A 25,979-nucleotide genomic window follows, 5' to 3' on the forward strand; every position below is an offset into this window, starting at 1 on the left:
TGTAAAGGAATGCAAGCTTCATGCCGGTCTTTCTTTCTTATTTACTTGTTCGCTTACTCACTTCCTGCGTGTTTTTCTTTTTTTTTATTCGAGATCATTCTAATCCGATTATTCATTTTCAGCTGTGATATTACAGATGCAGCCAAATCTGCGAAGCAAATAGCCGCGGCGTTTAGGAAAACAAGAAATCGTTGGCGCCAGCGTCGAATGCTTTTCAAGAGTTTAAAAAGACTCTCGGAGGAATTGATTCGTATCAATGGATATGTGTATTGTTCGCGAATTGAGTGCAGAAGAAGCGTGCGGTTAGCTTTTAAGGAAATTGAAATCTCCGCCATGATTTCTTGGTTCTTTTCGCAAAGTAATTCTTTATACCTATCGATACAGCCGAAACCGTTTTAGCTTGTATAATAAAATTTCGCCCCGAAGCATTTCCGGATGGTTGAGTATATCAATACCGGCGGTACAACGTAACGAAGAGAGAATGCCTCCGGATCATTACTTTCATCCTTTACTACTGTTGTCTTCTTTCTGCAAACGAGGCGAATAATTCAATCGATAATATCGCTGCCCACTGACTAAAATATTGTAAAAGAAAAGTGTACATGTATACATCATAAATATTATAAACTGTAACAATGAATTAGTCAAAACAGACAAGAACTACCAGAATTAAAAATTCTCGATATTATACGTCATCGAATAATAAACCGTCGCATCTCGCGTGTAAAGAAAAAATATCTCATAAATCAACGAATCTTTCATGCGGTGCAACCTGAGCTCAAAATTATTCTCGTACCTACAAAATACACGTCGCGAGTGTACATAATTTATCGGCGAATATAAATTGGGCCTTACGGAGTCAAGATTACTACTAATAGTTTTTGATATATCAATATTTATGAATTTTGTACATTACGACGTAATGCAGTAAATTATAAATACCCGTAATGCCTAAACGTATATGAAATTAATGATACACGACGGGCCTACGCACATTTACACTGAAAACTCGTGCAGATATTACAGGTAATATATTATACACACTGTTCCATTACTCGACGAATCTGGTGTCATAAATAAATAAAACTATGCAACGACGCAGAAAAAAAAAAATCGGTATTCGTAACCAAATTTTATATACGAATGCCGGAACCTTGTGCAAAAAGACTTGGCAATTATTTCGTTGTTTTTTTCTTAAAAAATGTAATAAAAAAAAAAAAAAAAGAAGCAAGAAATTTCCAATTAATTTTTTTCTATACCGAACATGAAAAGTCTTCCAATCCGATGAACGTATTACTTCGCACATCTGCCGAGAGTGGGACAAAAATAAAACAAAACGATGAAGATGAGGTATAAAAAAAATATTGACAAATATGATAAAGTATCGTAAACGTCAAAAATTCCCACGCCGTCACGGATTCAGACGAGTCGAGTATATTCGAAATCGGCAGTGAGGTTACGATCGTTTCGCGACCTAAATCTATGGATTATGAAAAGCGTCTTTACAAAGTTGCATAATTTTAAGATTTTCTGTCCTCACTGCAGTTATAAACGAAAAAATCGAGCGATCAATGAGAAGATGAAAGAAATCCATCCTATGATCAAAACTCGAGAACTATATTTTAAGTTTTCCAACTTGTTTTTATCTAATTATTTTGTTCGTTACTTCTTTTTTCTTTCTGATTTCATAATACAAGGACAGCGATTCACGCGAACGCCGAATAATTTCTGCGATCGTTCAAAGTCCTCGTCGCTGCATGGTTTCGCACATGGCGATAAGCGTGTAACGACTCCTCCCCCATGCATATATATACGTATGCATATATATATATATAAAAATATAAATATATGTATACATTGCACACGTACCGTATACACAAAATTTATTTATAACGACAGCTGCAGGAATTATTTTGTTTACTTTAAATTATTCATCCGCATTTTTCCACCAACACAAATGAACTGTACCATGTACGTGTGTATGCATAAAGCTAATTGAATTTATTATTCATTATCGTTTCAATAAGCGGGCGCGGTGCGAGACAGCAGCAGCGATTCCGTAATACTTTGAAAACAATATAAGAGAAAATATCGTCAAACGTTATTTGCAGGAGATAGAAAAGAAAGATAAATAAAAAATGAAGAGAAAATTAATTATCCAAACACGAAGACGATATTGTCTAGGTATTGGATTGAAGAAATTACCGACCGAATATAAACATCGGTCCAAAGTACGCGTGAACTTAAGATTTGCATTCCACGCTTGTGTTATTATCATTGTTATAATATATATTATATACGTACAATTATGCACTCCGGGAAAAATAAAACATCGTCGCAATGCAGCAGCAGCAGCAGCAACAGCTTCGACAAAAGTTTAGTGATGAGAATTTTATCACTAACGATGAGTCGAACAACGGGAAAAAAAAATAATCGAAGAGGAGAAACATCGCCGTGGTTTTTCCCGGCAAATTGGTCAAATGTTACAAAAAATTAGTGATTATCGTAGTAAAAGCCGATAACTTTTCCTTCGGCGCAGGATCAAAAAAAAAAAACAAAAAAAAACGAAAAAAAAACAAAAAGAAGTTATTCGACGCCGTATTGATATTTTCTGAATTTCCGGTTTTTCGCGTTTCACCGACGAAGGTAATCAATCCGCAACCCGCGAGATCGCGTAAAAGTTTTGCCAAACTGTCTCAAGCGTTACGGGTATATTATAGTATAACACAGGTCGCATACACATTCCATGTATAATATGTACATGGTACGTATGTATAGCATGAATCGATGTATACAAGAGAGACCCGAACGATAGTCGCATTCAAATAATCCTATATATTATATACACGTGTATATATACAGGTAATTATCCAATCATTATAACAGAAAGCGCCCGTGGTTAATGAATAATTAATATATGCAAATATTATTTGTTCCTTCTAAAAGTCGAGTAGTATAAAGAGGAGAGGGAGGCGGAAAAGGAGGATGACGGAGTAGAGGATCTCGCAACAGTATTAGAGTTTAAAAAACACTCTCGGGGAGCAATTATTATATCACACTTATATATGTATACGTATACCTGTAATAAAATAAACGTCTGCAGCAAAGCGTGAAGTTTCATCGCAAAAACTGATCTACGTTTCACCCAGTCAAGTTGGCTTATACGTACCGATACAACCATTTATTCGACAAGAATATTATCACATACGTTCGACGATCCAAAAAATTACCGATCAAATTAATCGGACCGTAATAAAATCAAGAAGACAACAGGGGGGGGGGGGGGGAAGAATAATAAATAATTTGAAAAAAAAGAAAAATAAAAAAGAACATAAATTCGTACAACCAAGCGTAAAATAACCAAGAGTCACCGCCGTGCGCAAAATGTGTGAAAAGAAAATTCCGATGCCGCGTGAATGGATGGAGAAAAAAAAATTTATAAAATTATTTAATTGTTATGTAGAGCTGAAAGTTTATATCAGATGTACGTATATATGCGTGGTGTAACGAGAAGAGCTAGGAAAGCGGGGTCGCCGAAATTGAATCGAGCCGGGCTAAAAGGCGGTGAGTCATCGTCAGAGGCCGTGACCTTCGGCGTTGCTGTTCCACGGAACACGCTCGTTCTACACGTGGCGGCGATAACGAAACTGCGAGGCTTATGGGCGAAGTCGACGTCGACGACCGTCAGCCATAACCGTCGGTAGGGCGGGAGGGAGGGAGGGAGGGAAACGCGTCGCGGCGACGACGCGACGGATTCTTTGATCAAGTGGAATAAAAAAAATAAGTAAATAAAATAAAAAATAATAGCGAAGCAATAAAAAGTAGGAAGAAAAAACCCTTTTCCATTTTCATTTGCCCGTTTTTCTTTCTTTCTTTCTTTCTTTCTTTCTTTTTCGACTCTTCCTGCAGAAGTTTTTAGTATAATTGCAATTACAGAGATACGCATGAACGTACGATTGTAAATGTTTCCAATGAATTTGAAAAAAAATTGATTTAATTCGGTTGGTTAATTTAATTAAGTTAGTCAGCGAGTAATCGCCGGGGAATTTTTTCAATTATATCTACAGATATACCAACCATAAGCTACATTGACAAAATAAATTTATAATCCAACGCAAGTATAATAGAATCGACTGAAATTTATTACACATTTTTGTACACCGCGCGAGTTAGTGAAAATGTGCATATATTTAGTGCATCTTAATTCCACTCCGACCAAGTTAATTATGCTGTCAACTTATAATTATAACGTTCGGTTGTATGATTTTTATAATCGCGATTCGGTTTCACAACTACGCGTTGATTTCACGGAAGAATAACAACAACAATATGGTAGGGAAGAAAACGCAAGCGACTTTCCTGAGGATGCGAGTGTTGGATTTTCTTTGTCAAATACGCGTGCAGGCCTGCAGGTGGTACTTCCTGTAAGACATGAGATATCTAACCCAAACTTCGTGTATCCCCTGGCGAGGTTATCACAGAGTTGAGGAAAAAAGAAGTTACCGCGTATATACGTGGTAAAATAACCGCGTATTGAACAAGCGTCTCAAGTGAAACGTACACTTGAAAACTGTTCTTGGTGCGTTTCTTCTTTAGTCTTTTTCATTACTTTATTTTATTTTATTTCATTCCATTTCATTTTATTTCGTTACATTTCATTTTATCAACACATGTACCGAATTCAACTTAAGAATTGGACGACGTAAATAAGAATAGGTACATGATTTATCTTCCGTAAAATGAAAAAATCCAAGTTGAATTGTGCGATCGGATTTTCGTCGCTTGAAAAGACAGCCTCAAATGTTGTACCCGCAGAAACGAAAAAAAAAAAAAATATATATATAAATAAAGATTTGTCGAATTGACCAAATACGGCGATAGAAATATTTTGTTAAATCAAATATACATATGATTTCACTGCACAGACGTTCCAAATTATCGTTCTTCCGATAGCTTTTCTTTTTTTAAATAAATAATTAACTCAATCACACGAAACTAATTATTCAAGAATTTGGATTCAAATCGTTAAACTAAATTAATACACACCAGATTCTTTTCTACAATACGTATATAACGCTATATTTTTGGCCTTCAAGTATCACTTCACTTTCGGCATTAGCTGCGGATAATAATCGACATCCCATTACTACGCGGTGATTTTGAAAAGATAATTATCGCGCGTACATGGAATAAAGTATTTTTAGATGTATGACTAAATGTGAGCCAACCCGATCTACGAAGCAAATTAAATCAAAGCATACCGAAACCAAAACCTAGGCTAGAAAAAAGCAACGAGTGTACCACGTACGTAGGTATCATTGATGGACAACAAAGAGAGAGAGAGAGAGAGAGAGAGATAAAAGTCGGAGCGAAGAAGAGTGTAGTACATCTTGTGATTCGAAACGCGCACCGTTACGCGCGTCCGTGAATTCATTAAAGAACGGAGGTCACCGGCCCTACGCACTACGACGGTGTTCAACTTCCGGTTCGCCAAGGTCCGCGAAGGTTCAAGGCCGGGCGTTGTTACACGTGGAATTCGCGTCCGTCCGTCCGTCGGCTTATCATCAGCTGCCGACGATGGCGACTCGCTTTCCTGACGTCACTCGAATCGCCCACGAAGCCACGCGAAGCGAAATAGACGAGAGATTAGATGAGATTAGATGAGATGAGATGAGACGAGATGAGAGTAGCTTCGGAGCTTCGGTACATAATTTACAGAACACGAAGCGTGCCCGCCTACGTCGCGTGTTAATAGGAAGGAAGAGCAGGAAGTGGGTCGCCTGGATTTCCTCCCTTCTTTCGTCTTACTTTGACTTGTCGGAGAGACCTCGCGATTTCATGCGTTCAACTTCACAGCGCGGATATAACCCGGTCGTAGGTAATTAGATCCGTCGTGGTTAGCTGTGCCGTGCTCCGATCTCTTCTGCCCTCCTCGCATCTCTCGCTCTAGGCCACTTTCGCTTCACCCAGAATTCATTTCTTCCGCCCTTTATTACTAGATATTTCTTTATTTTTATTTATTGTTATTATTATTATTATTATTATTATTTTTTTTTTTTTTATTTGCGTAGAGAAGTTGTAACTACAAGAATTGCAGTGAGAACTGTTCGTTACTGTACAAATCTATAATGTATATCTTTGAACTTTTCAAATACCAAAATCAAAGTAATTTTCATTCAAAAAAAAAAAAAAGAAATGCCATCCACGCGATTACCTATTATTAGTAACTTTGACATTGATTTAACTTGACATGAACTTAAACATATGAAATAACGATTGCATGATGAATAAATTTTTTTTTTTTTTGTTTTGTAAATATACAGCTTGACGTTGGCTGGCTAAACCCTGTCGAAACGTCGCAAAATTGCAACAATCTAATTTTGTAAGTCGTCAGTCAATGACCTTTTCCAACGAACGTCTTCCTCACATAGGTATAATCACCATCGTGCTTGTAAATCGAAGATTTCTTTTCTTTTTTCTTATTTCTTTGCTTTTTTTTTTTTGTCGGACAGAATCGATTGTAACAATATTCGAATACAAGTATCAATTGCGCACACGGAATTTAGTTGGAAAAACTTTTAGTTTCTATCGATTCTTTTATAGTTACGTTCATACGTAAAACCATTGTGTACGTTACATCTTTTGACAAACGATAAGAATTTTATTTTACACAGGTAACATAATTGAATTATTCTGAGGAAAATAGGTGTTTACAAAGTTGGAAAAATACGTGAAAACGAAAATCAAATTATCGGTTTCACATGTCAGAGACAATTGCGAAAGATTCTTCAACATGTGTGAAACAAAATTTCTATACGATAAAAAGGAAATACGAAAATATTCAAAGAATAGTTTTTCACACTTTTCGACAACGAATTCATCGAATAATAAGTGAGACGCACGTCTACGCAATTAAATCCCAATACGAAACCCGTCGCGAAATTAGACGGTACCTGCAATCAATTCGCCAAATAAGTGGAGAAAAAAATGGTAATACTTCTCCTTCGCCGAATATATTATTACGTGTGTACAAGAAATCGTGAAACGTACGACAATTAACACAAATCCAGCGTTACGATCGCAACGTCTCTTTCGATCGGAAGCTGGAAGCCGGTTTTGCGCAACGCGGGCAGAGTCGTCGAAGGAAAAACCCGGAAACTCGTCGTCTGCGGTACAAAAAGTGAATACACGTCGAGCCCAGCGGTTCGTTGGACGGATGATGGAAAGAAAGAAAGAAAGAAATAAGGAGGGAAGGAAGGAAGTAAGTAAGTAAAGAATAAATAAAGGAAGGAACGAAGGAACGAAACGAGGCGAGGCGACGTCCAGAGGCCAGTGAGTCACGCACAGCTGACGACTGGCGCCACTCAGCTGACTTGTAAGCCAGCTTATTCCCGGCGTCTGTCTATCATCAGCTGTCCGGTCCGTGCGGTAAAAAGCAGCGAGATACGTACGTACAACAATCGCGGGTTAGCCGCTCGTCTCTCGGTTTGCATTCCATTCCGCGTTTCGAGTTGTTTGGTTTTTTTTTCTTTTTTCTATTTTTTTTTTTTTAATTTTTTTTGTTCGTCGCGGTGAAAAACGTGTCTCTTCCTCCATCGTGCGATTTCGGACAAGAGGATGTGTACCGTGAGAATAAATCATTTGCTACTCCCCGGCTGTTGCACAGAAAATTTTGCATTTCAATTTTTCGTCAATTTATATTACACGCGATTCACGACGGACGAATAAGAATCCGAAATTTAGCACGTTTCAAAGATTGATATTTTATACTTGGCGAAGTCGATTTGTTTGTTTATTTTTTTTTTTTTTTTTTTTTTTTTCGAAATTAAAACAGTTGAATATAAACGACAGATTTTTGGAGAAAAAAAAAAAAAGAAAAGAAAAAAAACACAACCCTTGATCGTACGCTTGGAGAATAATACGGCATTATTTTCCGCGTTTTGCGTAACGATTTTCAATCTCCTTTGATTCGCATCCGTGAGGGCAGCTTATATAATAGCGCGAAACAACGTGGAAGAGCGGGAATTGAATCGGAGAGAGGCGAAAAACCGTCGACGAGAGCCGAGGTGATATATTCCGGTATCGCGTTGTTCGATTCTGTTTACGCGTCACCCGCGAAATACTCGCGAATCGCGATTACGTAAGATGCGAGAGCGAGAGCGAGAGAGAAGGGGGGGGGGGGGGGGGGGGGAACATTGCAAATTCTAATTTCGATTTCAATGTCCGTGCCGAAACGAGATACATAACGCGGTCTAACAATACGGTGGGAGGATTTTGACCTTGGCTGGAATGGGCAGCTGTTGCTGCTGCTGCTGTAAAGCTGTTATACGTACATATGAGGCATTCCACGCCAACTCTACCAACGTTGGACCCTCGCCATTTTTGATTTTCTTCAAAATATTTCGATGCAATTGTCCCAGCTCCAAAACAGTACCCTAAATTTTTTCACATTATTTCGAGTCAATTTATATTACTAATGATTTTTGAAAACCAACATGTCCTGTGCCGTAATTTAAGAATGTGAAAAAATTGTCAAAAATCTCGCGTCAGTTGTGGAAATTTTTAAACTTGGACTCAGAGCGGGCCGGCTATCGCTGCGACTATTTTTTGAACTTTTTAAATAGGAAAAATTGAAGAAAAACAATAATTAAAAGAGGCGGTGCAAATTGGACGATTGCTCAAACATTTTCGTAGACAGAATCGGATTTTTTGATAATTTTTCGACAATTTTTTCAGATTTTTAAATCACGGCATAAGACATGTTGGTTTTCAAAGATAATAAGTAGTACAAATTTACTTAAAACAACGTGAAAAAATTCAAGGCATGTTTTGAAGTTTGGGACAATCGCACAAATTTTTTTCCAACATAATCAAAAATGGCAAGGGTCCAACATGGGTACAGTTGGCGTGGAATGCCCCATACATTCGTACATCCTACGAACTCAAAGCAGGCATAACGCGTACGAATAGATAATTGGGAGTACGCGCGTGACTCGACACCGAGGCTGGGTAAAAACATTGTCAAATTTTATCACCACTGAGACAGTGATTAATTTTACATATTACCGTAATATATAATATCTTATACGAACAAGCTTTAATAAACTGACATCGTTACATTGATCATCGGCGATTAATAACGCAGTAGTTGCGTATATTGTATAAAGAATTTGTAAAGAAGTGTACAAACTATTCAACAAAATTGGTATTACAGATTCTCGGCCTACGAATTTTAACTTTGTTATACTATACTCTAAAAACTAAACTAAAAGTGCAGGCAACATTTTAACGATATTGAATTTCGACACTATCGTTATTCGCATTGGGAAAGTAAGAAATAAAAAAAAGTAAAGAAACACAGGATTGCAACGAAAATTGATCTAGTATATGTGGGAAAAACATTTTTTTTTTTTTTTTTCCACAAATAAAAACGTATTTCACATCCGACTACACGAAACTTCACCGACGATCGATAGATACATGTGAATAATTTTTGTATCAAAGATCACCGAAGCCTAGCCTTGAATGATAATAAATATAGAAAAGTATCCGCAATCCGTGGAAAAATTCTACTTTCTCTGTACCGTCAAAAACAATCCGTTGAAGCTCATCTGTGCATCGGTACAGCTTATACTCTGCGCACAGCTCGATCATAAATTCATTCGCTCGACACGTTCAACCTATTTTATACGTACGTACGTACATGTATACGGGCTATTCCGCGTCAACCGGATCAGTCATCTCTCAGATATTTTTTTAATTTGGCATGTGGATTGTGTGTGAGGAGTTAGATTTTTGTGCCAAAGCGCGAATCTCATAATGCAAAATTCGATTTTTTATTAACAATAACAAATTAGACTCCCATTTTTTTCAAAAATTCATAACTTTGGCAAACAATTAGATACAATATATATTTTTTTTTCAAATTACGCGGAAAGCTCCATAGAATTTAAAAAAAAATACGAAATGGTAAAAAAAAGTTGTTATCAATTGTTTATTTAACAATTAATTTTTCAAAGATTTTTAAAACAGTGACCGACACGATCAAAAAATTTTTTTAAAATTCTGACATGTTCCTTGAACTGTACTACAACCTGTGAATTAATTCCAGAGGGGTGTTTTTCTTCGTTTTCGAGTAAAAAATCATTAAAGGTGTCGATGCGCATGAAATTGCGGCCCGCCGAGTCTCTACGTAATGGCGGGCGGCCGGTTGCCGTCCACCGCTACACCGCGGTGGCGTCGCAGCGTTATTTTAGAGTCATTTTCACGATGTAGGACATGATTGAAGGATCTGAAAAAAATACTGTACCTTCACAAGGCCTGCTCAAAGCGATAAGTGAAGTTTCAACAATGTGTTTTTCACCGTTTTTTTATTACAGAGATTCAAAATAACGGTTACACACCATGAGAGTGCACATAAATGAGAATAATTACATAACTTGCTACTTATTTTAAAATAAATACACATTCTTGAAACTTCACTTATCGCTTTGAGCAGGCCTTGTGAAGGTACAGTATTTTTTTCAGATTCTTCAATCATGTCCTACGTCGTGAAAATGACTAAAATAACGCTGCGACGCCACCGCGGGGTAGCGGTGGACGGCAACCGGCCGCCCGCCATTACGTAGAGACTCGGCGCGCCGCAATTTCATGCGCATCGACACCTTTAATGATTTTTTACTCGAAAACGAAGAAAAACACCCCTCTGGAATTAATTCACAGGTTGTAGTACAGTTCAAGGAACATGTCAGAATTTCAAAAAAATTTTTTGATCGTGTCAGTCACTGTTTTAAAAATCTTTGAAAAATTAATTGTTAAATAAACAATTGATAACAACTTTTTTTTACCATTTCGTATTTTTTTTTAAATTCTATGGAGCTTTCCGCGTAATTTGAAAAAAAAATATATATTGTATCTAATTGTTTGCCAAAGTTATGAATTTTTGAAAAAAATGGGAGTCTAATTTGTTATTGTTAATAAAAAATCGAATTTTGCATTATGAGATTCGCGCTTTGGCACAAAAATCTAACTCCTCACACACAATCCACATGCCAAATTAAAAAAATATCTGAGAGATGACTGATCCGATTGACGCGGAATAGCCCATACATATATGAAACAAGGACAATTTTTCATCGTTCAAACGTCTCGGAATATGCAATGTGAGTGTATACGTACTGACAAAATGCCTCTTTTATCACACTTATGTATCGTACACAGAGACAAAAAGTGATAAATAATTCAACGGAGATAGGGTGCAGCTGATCTCTGCTCGTATTGTACGATCCGCGGAGAAGGTTCGACTTGTATGGCGAAGGAGGAAAATGTAGGAAGAAAAGCTGTTCGCTCAGCCTCCGTTTACGTACTTTGACGTCGTCGACGTGACGTTCCGGGAAACAGAAACGTTTGCTTTTTACGAGCCGTTCAAAAAATTTGAAACGTGTATCTAGTGTCAACGGAGTCTCCGGATGTTAGAAAACACGCGAGTCACAGCGTAACGGAGTAGATGCTTTTCATGTGCCAAATTGAAAACTAAAATGAAAAAGCAAACAAATGAAACTTCACTTGTGTCTATAAAAAAAAAAAAATCTCACTTCCCCGGAAGAAGAAATTTCATAAAAGACGTTGTTTCCAAATATAATTGTAAACCCAGGAATTCGAATCATCGATCGAATGAAAAATATCACATAATTTTTGCTATTTTTCATCGTTACTACATTTTTCGAACACATTGTCTGATCGACTAGCAGAAACTGGAGAGTTTCGCTGAAATATTTTACTACATTTCGCAATGACAAAACTTGCCTCGAGATTAATTCAACGATATCATTGTTTATAAATCGTGAGCGTATAATTTCACCGAGTAGACTGGATAATAAATTACACCGACATTATTAGCAATACTAATTCTCGCTCGTTTCAATTCGCACAAAATCGGGATCTCAAATGTTGTTAATTCTACGTCGCGGTTTAGACATCGACGCCACGCTGCTGCTTCGGTGCAGCACAAGTTAAACCTGAGCCGTAAGATCCCCGAGCTGATCGCGAGCCTCGGACGTTGTTGAACCTTTCGCGAGATATTATTTACGATCGAAAAACATTCCACGTGTAGCTGATCAGTTGCAGGCAGGCGTTCCAATATCAACATCTATTATCTATAAATATATAATTTATACATATCGCAATACCGAGATACCGTGGAATGAGGAAGGAATTTTTGTGTAAAAAATAATAAATAATGAATTCAAACACAGTTTTGGACAAAAAAAATAGAAAAAAAAAAAAGAAATGAAATTAAAAAAAAATTTTAAATTCAAACATGTTTACATCGCACGCTGTTTACACAAAAACAATTGTGTCAATTACGATCAATTACTATCAATTAAAACTCTGGAGGTGACCTGCGTTGAATAATCAAAGATTTGATACCGCGCATTTTTCTCGCGAATGACGTTGCATTCATTGCTCGTGAGCTTTGTATGTCATATACATACATGTAGAGAGCCACCCTAAAATTTTCTTTTATTTCATCACAATGCCGACAATGAATATAATAATAAGAAAATATGATTGATGAAAAGTAATTTTCAATCCGCTTATTTTTTTTTTTATTCCATTTTTTCTTTACAACGATTAAAATTTATCATTGATTTTCAGTCAGACATGCGTTCTCGAAATATTTCAATTCGATTCGCAGCGTCGAATGATATTTCGAAGTTATACATATTTCTCAATCAACACTGTTGTTGAAAACTTTGTATTATAAGAATTGCAACGGTTTCAATCAATCTTCATCAATTGTTATACAGATAGGTACAAGAATAATACGAGAATGCTTGTGCAACACTACGCGCAAAACATCCAACGATAATTTTTAGTAAATGATCGATGATATTACCCGCCCACACGCGTATGCAACACGATTATGTAGAAGTATACATATAGATATAAATGGACCACAACGTAACGAAGTGACAATAAATTGGAAAAAGAAGAGAAAAAAAACGCAAAAATACCAACAATTCAACGTGCTAAAAACAATTGTAACGCTGACGGAAGTTTGAATTTCTTTGCTTCTTCATCTTAAACAAATATAAGAATGGCAGTAACTGCGTTAACGATTCCGTATATTTTCAAAGGATGTCCTTAGTTCATTCGTTACTTTCTTTCTTTATTTTTTACCAATCAAACATCTCAGCATCCGCTGACCGATCAATATCTTCGTTGTTGTCGCACAACTTCCGTTCGAACAATATCTCGAATGAAAGTAAGTCTCTGTAAGTTCTGCCCTTCCAAGCACAACGCATAGAATAAAACATGTATGAAAATTACGATTTATCGGAACGATTCCCGTCATATGCAAAGCTATTACAGAATTTTCCCCCCAATTGTGTAAACGCTATGGAAATACGTATACGCTCGACGAATTGAAAACCGCGGTTATTTCAATTTTTTTCGTTTTATTTCCCTTTACGCATGCACCTTAAACGGTGATGATCATAAAAAGCAACATCACCAAACTCTGTCGTGGACATTGTCCAACTGCAACGCAGCGGATCGTTTTCCTGTTCGAAAATTCAACTTTCTCTTCCCGCGAGTATGAGCGACCATTTCATACATTGATACACAATGTACCTATTATACGTATATGCGCGTATACGTACGTACGTTAACCATGCATATACGTATAACAAAAGCCATCAATTTTTTCCAACCGATACTGTGCAAGTAGATCATTGAAAGCGATATTCCACGTATAGTATATACATTCGGAACTGAGTGTAAAACATTACGCGAGATAATCGAAATTCGATTCAAGAATATGATAGGTATATAATATTCGTACAACAAATCTAAAACCATTCTTGCCCGCGATACATCATTATACCGAAATATACCCATTATACGACAATTGAACATGTAATAAATAAACGAATCCCTGTAATAACAATAACAATGACGTTTACAAAATATGATGATTTCGCTCCGAAAATATGCCAATTCGTTTTTACAATACATACAGGGTGTCCGACTTGAATCGACACGGCAGAATATTTTGCGAACAAATGCGTTTGAGAGAAAAATTGTTCGAAGTAAAAGTTTTATGCTTCGAATTGGACAAAATACATTGTGCTACCGTATTTTTTATTCCGTGGACGTTTGCAAGGTCATTTGAAGGATAACGTTGCTTTTTTAAATAGAACCGTGTGATTTTTTTTTTTTTTTCACAAATTTGAATTCTACAAAAAAAAAAAAAAAAAACTAAAAAAAGTACTTAAAAAAATTTTTCCGCTTCGTCACCCGAAACGGTACACCCTGTATACACGCGCGATCTTTGCCCACGTATACTCCGCGTAGAATATCATATCGCGTCGTATGCAATGTAATCGATAATACGCGTTCATTGAATAATGGCGGTGGTGGTGAGTTGTGAAAAATGAGGCGTAGTTTCCAAGCTGCCTGCGGGCAGGGTTCGGCTCAAGGGCGTCGCTGCAGGCGTCGAGGATGGCGCAGCTGGCCGTCGCGTCCCTTGCTGCATCCATCCCGTGTCACATCGTCGGTAGCTTCACGCGGCCCAGAAAGAGTGTTTATTTTTAATTCCGTACGCCCTGCATCGTCGTCGCTAGTGGCGTTCATCGTCAGCTGGCGGTTGCTCCTCCAGCTTGCAGCTTGTACGATGCGTCCTTAGCTGTACGCCGCAGGGAATGGAAATATAACGTGATACCGTGCGACGATCGTGGTTTCATGCCTAACTTCGATTGAACTGCGGAGAGAAATCGGAAAGAAAGAAAGAAAGAAAAAATCGCTCTTGTGCAATTTTAAAATCAGACTCTTGGCGTGGAATTTTAACTTGCAAAAATTGGATTATAGGTATACGTTTCGACTTTCCGTGGTTTATTAAATTTCCCACAATCCCAGAGGCGCGAAGTGCGAACGATTTTTCTGAAAAATTAATACCTTTACGGTAACGTAACCGCAAACCTCATCCTCGTAAAGAAAAACGATCCCGTGACAAAGACGACGACGTGGCGATCGTTGTGTATCGATACGTGACTGCGTAAACACTCGGTAAGTGAACGGGTTCAGGGCTCAGCAAAGAACCGAGGACAACATGGATTGTCAAAAAGCTTTTTACTGCAACAAAGAGTAACGTCAAGCCACGAGATCCAAGTGCCTGCTACTGGGTAGGAATAGAGGGATTATGATAGCATCGCGCGTCTTTTTCGTGAAAAAGATCGAGATTGCGTATCAAGTACATAAGTAATGGGAGGAGAGGATCCGAGTACGACGTGCTTCGAAAACGCGGTCGGCCGATCGTGAGTCGAACCAAAAATAGCCGTCGAGGAAGAAAAAAGGCGGGCGGTAAGGCGGACGCTTTGGTCCGGACCTATATCACTACCTTGGCCCTCTTCTTCTTCTTCTTCTTCTTCTTCTTCTTCGTCTTCAGCTTCGGGATCCGAGAGGCTCAGCAAGCCTTTGTCTGCGTGGCTGCGGGCGGAGGGAGAGAAGGAGACAGAGAGAGAGAGAGAGAGAGAGAGAGAGTGAGAGTGAGAGAGAGAAAGAGAAAAAGAACCGCCGCTTGAGTTTAAGCATCTTTTTGTTTTTTATTTCAATTTTATTATTTCTGTTTAGAAGACTGTACGGAGCCGACTAGGATCATCAGCACGGATGAATTCCTCCCAGGCGTACATTTTTTATTTTTCAGGATCGACAGAATTCGTTGTTATTAATCGTAAGGGGAAAAAAGAAATTTGTCTTCTTTCGAAGCATCGCTGTGTAAGGACTTGTAATTCTGTAATTATATCGTTATAAATGAATTTATTATCAGTACAGGGAATGTGATGATAAAAAAAATTGCATAATATAATATAAATAATACATTGTTTGAAATAAAATTTAAAAAATCCAATTCCCGCGAGGTCAGACAACGAAACCCTCAACTATATAGATACGCCATGCACACCTGCCTTCTCTCACCATGTTGTTACACCTTATACGTTTTTATTAAATTTTTCTCCCGCCCGTCTATAATCTCATTACTAATAATCTTCAGTCTCGAGCTTCCGCTGTTTACATTACGCAAAACCGTTGAAATTTTCGCAACGAAATATTCGGCTTCCCGTGCTGCAGTACACGGATGAAAATTGAACTTGTATAAAAAAAAAAAAAAAAATAAAATTCCTCCCCTCAGTCTCGGTCAGAAAAAAAAAAAAAAAAAAACAGGTCCTCCCTCTTAATTTGCGAAACTAGGTCCTAGAGTAACGCCGCGGTGCGTCGCGACGCCTTGACCGCGTGGCGTCGTCTTGGGTCAGTGAACTTTACACAAGTTGCCTCAAAGTCATCGCCTGGTCCGGATAGCGCTGCGGTCAATCGAGCCCCGAGTCTCGTCGTTGCGGGGTCATTGGGTCAGTCTTGCCGCATGTTTGACCCGCTGCTGCAGTCCGTAACCGAGAGAATTTCGACTGCATCGCTCCGCGTACATGGAAAATCAAAAATTAAGAAACTATGCGCTGCACTTGGCGACATAACGCGAAATAATTCTTCGACGTGACGCGTTGGTAAAATGTGCATGTTAGAAAAATATATATCGATCAGAGTGGCGACAATTTTGCTCAAATAAAATTCCGAGACTCTTCCCGTCAAAAGATTAAATATTCTCTGATCTTTTTCCACGAAACTTAGGCAATTTTGGGTGGCTTTTGTGACTTGTAAGAATGTTCCAAAAATTGGGCATCTTCAATGCATAAATTTGAATACAAAAATACATGGTGCTGTTTCGTTTCACAGAAGTAATTATAAATTGAACAATACCATTTTTGTAAGTTATCGTACAATTAGTTCGACCCGAGAACGGTAAAAGTTAATCTTTTTTTTTTTTTTTTTACCTATTCACGTAACGGGGGTGAGGGTGAAAAAACGCTCGAATCTTGTAAATTCCACCTCTCGGATGCATCGTAATATCGTTAAGGGTCTTATACAGGCCCTAATTTTCTTCGTTTTTGATTAAAGAATCACGTGAACCAAACAACTTTTTTTTACTCACGGTTAATGAAATCTAATTACGGTCGGTATCTCGAATCGAAAACGTAAGCTGTTCTCTTGAGATGGGAAATTTAAATTCCCGTGCGTATGTTTCTTAACCCCCCCCCCCCCCCGTTTACGCCGTTCTAATCTAAAACTAAATCAAATGTAAATCTAACAATAAACAACACTGAATCTCATTCGTCCATTTTGAATCCACCCCAAAGTGTCATTAAAAATGACAGATGTTGAGCCGCTATTAATAACATAACTAACGCGATACACCTGCAAGGAATTCCTAATTTAACGATTTACTTGATTATATTATGTAACAATGAAGTGTATCGAGCGACAAATCTCTTCCGGTTACAAAGAGATCCGTAGAAAACGTATCGGATTACCACGCAACGTCGACCTCTTCGCTTCGCGTTGTAACACCTATGCAGAATTACTCGTCGTTCGTTATTTCATTAAAGTTTGCTCTCACACACACATACAATATTATATTATAATACACTAGTATACTACAGCAACTACTAGTATATACATATACGTATACATAGTTATAATATACTCGATTCTTTCGGCAAGGTTAAGCGAGAGCCGTAAAGAAAGAAAGAAAGTAACGCGGGTGAAAAGAGAGAAGATACATTTACCGATTAATGACGTCAGACGGAGCGACGCCGTCTAGCAGCTGCCTCAGTCTCCTCCTTGTCCTCCTCCTCCACCGATTCTCACGGGTTTTCATCGGAATAAGAATAAAATTTAAAAATAATAACCACAATGAAAGTATTTATTTATTTTTTTCAATTTAAAAAAAGATCACTTCTACAGCGATAGCTTTGAAAATTTATAATAATTATTATCTACTTTTACCTTGATCTGCCGCAGAAAATAAGATATAAAAAAACAAATTCCGAAGAATTACGACCAATAACTTTGTATATCACACGAACCGTTGTCACATGCTGCACGATGCGCCGAAATGAGATGGACCCCAATTTTTCTCGTCATCCCAAACGACGGAAGCGACGTACGGAATATATAACGTATAGTGTATCCATCTCGACGTATTTCGTCGGGCGGCGCGAAATAAAATTGGATTTTTTTTTGTTTCCTTTCTTTCTTTAATCATATTTTCTGAATACTATGTATGAACGCGTATACAACGATGCTTAGAACGTGACAGGTTAATGATACGATGTACTGGAATCGGACGGACAAATTACAGTTGCATTTATATACTACGTATGTTACATGTGCGTACCTACGCAGTATGCGAACGGTTATTATTTTGCTTACTGCATAAAAAATTGAAATAAAACTTCATCCTTCTGTGTAAACTGGACAAATCAATTACGACAATACCCTCGTCAATATTTCATCAACGCCATTGATCCGTCGATATAAAGAATACGAAAAAAAAAAAAAAGAATAAGAAAAAAACAAGGCATCAATTGGTAACGTTTACTTATGCGATGTTCCAGGTACATGCATGCATACATAATATCATTTTCGACATTGATAGACGTTTATAGGTATAATGCGTGCAGACAGAAATGCCTACAATCAGCGATCGAATGTCAACATCGTCTGCAGGCGGGCAATTTTTTACTGCAACTTCAGTAAAAGAAGTTCCATTATTCACTGCACAGTCATTCCTTGCATACATATAGTCGGGATGTTTAGTTTTATTTCTCATAATTATTATATTGATTCCGAAATGTCGCTGCGATAATAGAAAAAGAAAAAAAAAAAAAAATTACCAACAAGATTACAAATTTTAACACGCAAGTTCACGCAATACGTGATACAATTTGCATGAAACAAGCATACGCCCTAATATAAAATACATCTGTTAAATCACGTTGACGTACATAACGCACTCGGTATTTGGGAAAGTAACGTGGAGCGATATCTGACATCATCCTACACGTGACCGCTTATAATATTAACCATACACAATAAACATCATTCTAAATACCTAAATTCGAGTGTATACAGGTGCCTGAATTCATTTATCCCTTCCCCCCTCCGCGTGCGTATACGTTAAGGAAACCTAACCTATAACTTAAACCAACCCAACTCCAACGTCAGCAATAAAGCACGTACCAACGACGAGACTGTACGCAGATGCATCACCTACATTTTATAGATACTAGAAATAAAATGCGAATGACGCGCTATTACACTATACTCGGTATGAATTCCTAACGACTAGACAACACCCGGTCATCTCCTAGAGTTGCGATTCGCGCGCTTGCTCTAGAATTCGACAATTTAAATAAATTTCAAATATCCGATAGTTGGTCCCCCTGACGGACAGCCGTTCTCGGATTCTAGCGCATGCGCATCGCCGCGAATCCAGAAAACTACGACGGTGTGTAGTAGTTGAGAATTCACTCTGTACACGCACATGTATATGTATATATATAATAGCCTGAGTGTTTGTACAACGATATCTCGCCTAATCTCAACGCGACTGATGCTAGCGGGCTGCATCGGTTATACAATATTATAACCTTGTACCCATCACTCGAGTGAGAGTGAGAGAGAGAGAGAGAGACAGAGAGAGACAGAGAGAGAGACAGAGAGAGAGAGAGAGAGAGAGAGAGAGAGAGAGAGAGAGAGAGAGAGAGAGAGAGAGAGAGAGAGAGAGAGAGAGAGAGAGAGAGAGAGAGAGAGAGAGAGAACGGATCGTACAGCCGGGCAAACGAAGAAAGGGCCCCTTGCCTGCATGTCGGGTACAAAGGGACGTGGGGGTTTCCTAGTACCGAAGGAGAGCGTAGGGAGAGAGAAACAGCGACGAAGAGGAGAGGAGAGGAGAGAAGAGAGGAAGGGCCAAAAAGAGACACGAAGAGGCGAGAGGCAAAAAAAGGATAAAAGTGGGGGAGACCCTGCGGGGACTACTTTCTCCCCCCCCCCCCCCGCCCCGCCGGGCGTCCGTCCCTCAAGCAGCGTCGCTTCCGCCGTCCAAGACGGATAGAAGGAGAGGAAGAAAGGAGGGGCGCGAGGGTTGCCCAAACGAAGCGAGAGACGTTTCCTACGCTCCGAGAGAAGATGGAAAATTTCGATGCTGTATTCCGTGCGTGTACATACTTGTATATACCATGCAAATAATACACATGCGTACATGGACGTTCGCATATTATATATATGTACGCATGTAAGGTTATGACGTTGCCGGAACTCTTTTGTACAACGAAGGAAAACAGTGGAATATTGTTATATTTTTCGTTGTTTTTTTTTTTTTTATTCTTTTATTCTTTTTTTTTTCTTTTTTTCTCTACCGTTTGTCGTTCGTCGCTGTTGTTGTTGTTATTGCTACGCTGCTGCTGCTGCGACGGAATTCATATCGATTACTAAACTTGCTGTATTTATTTTTATCGTTTTCACTTTTACATAAAAGCATGTATAACGCACCGACCGTAATGACAATCATAGATCCTAGTATATGTGTATATCAGGGTGGTCCTTGTATGAGGCAGAAAAAAAAATTCACAACGGAGGCTGTTGATTCGGTTCTAAATGGTGAAAAAAAATTCCTCAATTTTTTCAGATTCTTATTTCATTCCCCTAGTCTCCCTGTTTAAGCGGCAAGTTTCAAATTATCCAAAAACATGCTCGTTCACTATATTTTGTACTGAATTTTATTTCAAAGTTATTCGTAGGCAAAAAAAATCCATAATCTCGAATGTTCGGTGAGACTCAACTTCTTTCTAGGGAATAAATAATGAAGAAAAAAATAAAAAATCCCAGTGTCAGACTTAATCTGAAAAAAAAATTTTCAAACAAAACACTAACTAATTCATTTAATCAGCACTGTAGTGGAATAACCCAGATGTCAACGCTACGTAATATCACAGTCGATGACGTGCGAATGTTGAGGTTCTTTTTTTTTGAATTAATCTGATCCATTTGTCATCTTGGGGGAAGAAAAAAATTAATAAATAAAAAACTTAACGTCGCATACGTTTCTCATGAAATCCCCCTTTATGATTGTTTATTTATCACAGAAAAGCAGATGAATCTCACTGAAAATATGGATTTTTTGTTCGCCTACGAATAACCTTGAAATAAAATTCAGTACAAAATATAGTGAATAAGCATATTTTTTAATAGTTTGAAATTTTATATATATACCCTAGAAGGAGAATGAAAATTTTGACGGAATGACGATTCTCGGTTATGTCTGCAAACTGACCAGTTGCTTGTAAGAATAATATATATCTGAGAGATGTGGAATGAAGGGTGTTCGAAAGACATACAGTAAACTCCCGTTTATCCGAACAAACTTTTTCGAATGCACCTACCTCTACCTTTGAGTAATCCCTAGTTGTGTTTCATATTTTTGCAGTTCATTTTTTGTTTCAAAGAGTATGTAGTAAAATTAAAACTCCTTTTTTTCCCGCTGCCAAACCAGGTGGATTTTTTCTGTATCATCGCAAAATAAATGAGCTTTGTTATTCAGCACTTAAAAACTGTTTAACCCGTCAACAGAAATTGTTCAGTCAAAAACATACAGGCTTATTCGCAACCGTATCAATAGCATTCTACGTACGCACGTTTTACGATCATATTTCGCGGTATTGATGCAATTCTGGGTGTTTCACGCGGGACTTCGGTTCATCCGAAATTTTCGTTATCCGAACCGTCCTCCGTCCCGATCATTTCGGATAAACGGGAGTTTACTGTACTACTTATATTCTCCGAAAATGCTGCTCTAGAACGGGATCTGTATTCGACGAAAACGGTAGGGGTTCGATTCGGTTCTTATGCAAGTGCAACGTCGCGAAGAGTAAGAGAGAAGGAGAGAAGGAGAGAAAGAGAGAGAGATAGAGAGAACGAGAAGCATCACCGTATTGTGGGTAACGCTGGAGGTCTCAGAGACATCATTGTTGTCTGCACGTCGTCGTGTCGACGCTTTGCGTACGACGAATTATACGTAAATCCAACGAACGAGAACAACAAACGACGTACGGAAAAATAAAATAATCGAACGTTATTTTCATAGCTGCTTGGTAATCGCGGAAAATCGCAAAGAATCTGCGTACACCAAAAACCGATGCGGTGCAAAAAAAGGAAATAGTACAGCGGTAGCTGACGACGGAAATATTGGTATATTAATGACGTGGAAAAAAACAAAAAAACCCCCAGAAAAAACCAACAATAACACAATCATCGCTTTTTCTTCTTATTTTCTTAATTGACCGATCACCAAGACTCTTTAATATATATACAATCATCGCCGCTCAGGAAGTATAAAAATAAGAATGATAACAATAACGATGATGATAATAAGACAACCTTACCGTTACATATACCTATGTACAATAATAAGCGCGTACTCGCGAGTTGTTGAATGGATGACACGAGCTTTACTTACTCCTACGCTTTACACGTACGTAATGTGTACACTCGTATGCACGATGAATGTGTGTACGTGTATACTCGGTGCGACTGCCGATGAATTTTGCAACGTTGCATTATCGATGTATGAATTAATAAGAACAATACCTACGTCATGTGTGACGGGTTCTATGAACAGTTATCTATAATCAATGGGACTCAATTCGCGTTATTATAGTTTTTATACTTTTTTTTTTTTTCTTTTTCTTTCTTTGGGCGGGTTCCTTCAGTTCCAATTTGCAGTCATCTTAACCGCCGACTACAGCTCGTTCGATATACAAATAGTATATTAAGAGGGCTAGGGAGGTTTCTTTTATTTTCGTCTCTTTCTTTTCATCGGATAATCGAACCGTTTTCAACATGCACGACGCAATTTGCTAGACTAGGCCATAACGCCTGACATGCCGAGATGTTACGTATGTCTGGTAATAAAGGGCATGATTCTTCAGCTCTACAGTTACAGTTACAGTCCCGTGAACGCTGCACGTTATATAATTTTTTTTATTTAAGGTCTCATTCCGCGGTGTAAATAATCGTAATTCATAGATTTGAAAAACAAAAAAAAAAAAAAAAACAAATTAAATATTAAAAAAAAAAAGAAAAAGAAAAAAAAACATCCACCGTAACTAAAGTGAGTCATTTGTATAATTAGCAAAAATTAAACTCCCGTAGGTACCTATCCGTACGACGTATAATACGTCTACGTTATGCGTAAGGATGAATGCGTCCTCTTAACGGTTTTTCACCGTTCAAAAGATCAAAAACTCGAAAATTCGTCTCGTCTCGTCTTCTCGATTCTTATTTTATTTTTTTTCGACGACCCCTGTACGATCCACCTGTTTGATTATACAGGTAGATAAAGAGGGCGATATACCTTAACACGTGAATGTTCCACAGGAGAGAGTTCCACTGGCAGCAACTGCGCCATACGTAGGCGTACTACAAAGACGTTTTAAGATTAGGCTCTGTAGTGTATACTTTTATATTTTATAGACAGCCGTTCAGAGAGGGCAATACATCCAACGTTCGGTTGGTAATAATTTTTCCTTCATTTCATCATTTTTCTCAATCCCTTTACGGTTCTCTTCTCTTTTAGTTTCGTTACAAGTAGGTAACAGCACGAGCAAAGTATCCGTATTATCAGAACTAATCAACCCGATTATATCGCAGAAAGCAGCTCAATTGTTACAAGCCTCGGAAAACGAAAGGGGAAAAAACTCTGATACACGGTTTTACCATACGATTATGTACATGTTTTATAACATACAATTAAATGGATTTATTAAGCGAAATGTGACGATGAAAAAATAAATAAATAAACAAAAAAAATATATTTACTTATTGAATATTATTTTTTAGTTTTTGGTTGTCCACTTTTCCTCTTCTATTTGTATTTTTATATTTTCGGTCCGCGTACAGGTTCATTATTGAACCTCTGCGGAATACGCGTGTATTGTTATGCGTATGTATTTACTTTGTAACCGGACAAATGATAAATAAAAAAATAGATAAACATATACCTATAAATGAGAGAAGAGTTTTATTAACGAGATTAGGAAATATGCAGTCGCAGCAGCCGATAAGTCCATTCCTAGACGAGGCCGAGCAAGTGCATAGCTGTGCACCAGAAGCGATACTGCAAGCGGTTCTGCGGTGCCGTGGCAAATCGAATCGCCGCAGAGCTCGCAAAGGAGCGAATTTATCCTCTATAGATATGCATACATGCATACAGAGTGCATCGCTTCGATCGTACGGTAAACGATTTATGTACATGCATGTTGACACGAGTACGGAAAAGGAATGAATTAATTGAATATCGTTAAAAAAACTGTTTGAATATTGTTGGAATTAGGAAAAACGAGATACGCGTAACCATTTTGCGCTATCGTCGATCCTTCTTTGGTTATTGCAACGCAAAATCAGTTTCTTCGGTTTACTCTACTTTTTTAGTTAAACAAGTCTTTAACGTCAATTTATTCTTGCACGAGCATTAAATTTTCGCAACAGTTACAAGAAAATATAGCAACAGTGATCGTAATGAGAAAGAATAGTAACGGATACCAGACTTTCTGGTAACAGCTACGAAACTAATTTTCATTTTGTACCTAGAACTATATTTTTCGATTGTGGTAAAAAATGAAAACAGTTAAGGACTGAGCGGTAACCGGAACTAAGGATTTCTCTCACAATCAGTGCAATTTTCGCTGCCGCGGACGATACAAAGGCATTGTGTACGTACCTACGTATGTTACATATGTACGTGCGAATTAAGAGTATGCGAGGATAAGATGATTCGAACAAGATCAGGCCGCGTTCTTAAAGAATCGCTGCAATTTATAATTGAGTCACGATCTGTCTGCATCGATTTTGAAGGAACATCACATTTATCTAATTGTAGAAATGTATATATGTGTATATACTACATACATTGCCGCCGCGACTTGATAACGATTAAATTAATAGAGAAAGGTTTACAAATATCTTATAATTATATACGTATACGAAACCTACAGCACATTTCTTACATTATCCTATAAATTTCCGAACAAGCAAAAGCTCCCAGAGGACCATCATCCTATAATTATCTCTTCCATGCACACAAAAAAGGAGGAGGGTATAGATATTATCGCGCGACGAAAAATAAAATTCAGCAACTTGTCGGACGTCGTAAAGTTATTGTACAAAACGTTCTACACGGGTATTATTTATACACAGACGAGAACAATATAAACGCGAGGTTATACGTTAGCAAAAATCTAACACAGAGAATGGCAGCTTGATATAAATAAATTGAAAAGAAGAAGAACCAAAAAACAAGGCACTGAATTCGAAATCGAAAAATAATGAACGTGTAGGCGACGAATGACGAATGTCGTTACTTCTTTTGTTACACTTCAGTGAAAAGAAACGAAATGAGGTCAAGATTAAAAAAAAAAAAATAATAATTAACCAAAGAAAAGCACGAATTACGAGAGTAAAATTGTCGTAATTTTTAAAATTTATTTCTTTCGATTTCCATCGACGGCGTCAAGTTACGTCTTCCCATGCACACACGCATCACCCTCCCGCCCCGTAGATGTGCGTTATAGACGCCGCGCGATATCTATTTTTCGCTCGTTCCTATTAGGTACACGTGCACCGAGCCGAGTGGTGCAACGCGGCGTGCAGTATTATACATAACAGCGGCGATTGTACCTGCAGCACTCGTATACTATCGCGTTGACCGTGGTCAAGACAACCGTATTATACATTCCGCACGTCTATGTCCAAGCAAGCCTGTTCCTGCGATTATTAGTGCGCAGGTAAAGAGAGGAGGGGGGAAAAAAGGGAGGAAATCATTATCGATATTTTGGACTGCTGATACGTAAACTCGTATGGCAAAGTGAGGTAAATTTTCAATTTCTATAAAACGTGTCAAGTCGACCGTATAAGAGACAACAATTTTTTTTAGTACATTATATATATATATATATATATGTATGTATCTATTATATAACTTCTGGCGGGGATTAAGCGATTATAATAATACATCCTCTTGACAAAAACTT

At 37.9% G+C, this 25,979-nt stretch overlaps 1 protein-coding gene across 3 annotated transcripts in view; it reads right to left on the reverse strand.

Moving 5' to 3' along the window:
• crp (cropped) overlaps positions 1-25,979 on the reverse strand; it is a 165,072-nt gene that overhangs the window by 133,920 nt on the left and 5,173 nt on the right. The window lies entirely within an intron of this gene.

This window comes from Neodiprion pinetum, chromosome 3, assembly GCF_021155775.2.
Source record: "Neodiprion pinetum isolate iyNeoPine1 chromosome 3, iyNeoPine1.2, whole genome shotgun sequence".
Lineage (NCBI taxonomy): Eukaryota > Metazoa > Arthropoda > Insecta > Hymenoptera > Diprionidae > Neodiprion > Neodiprion pinetum.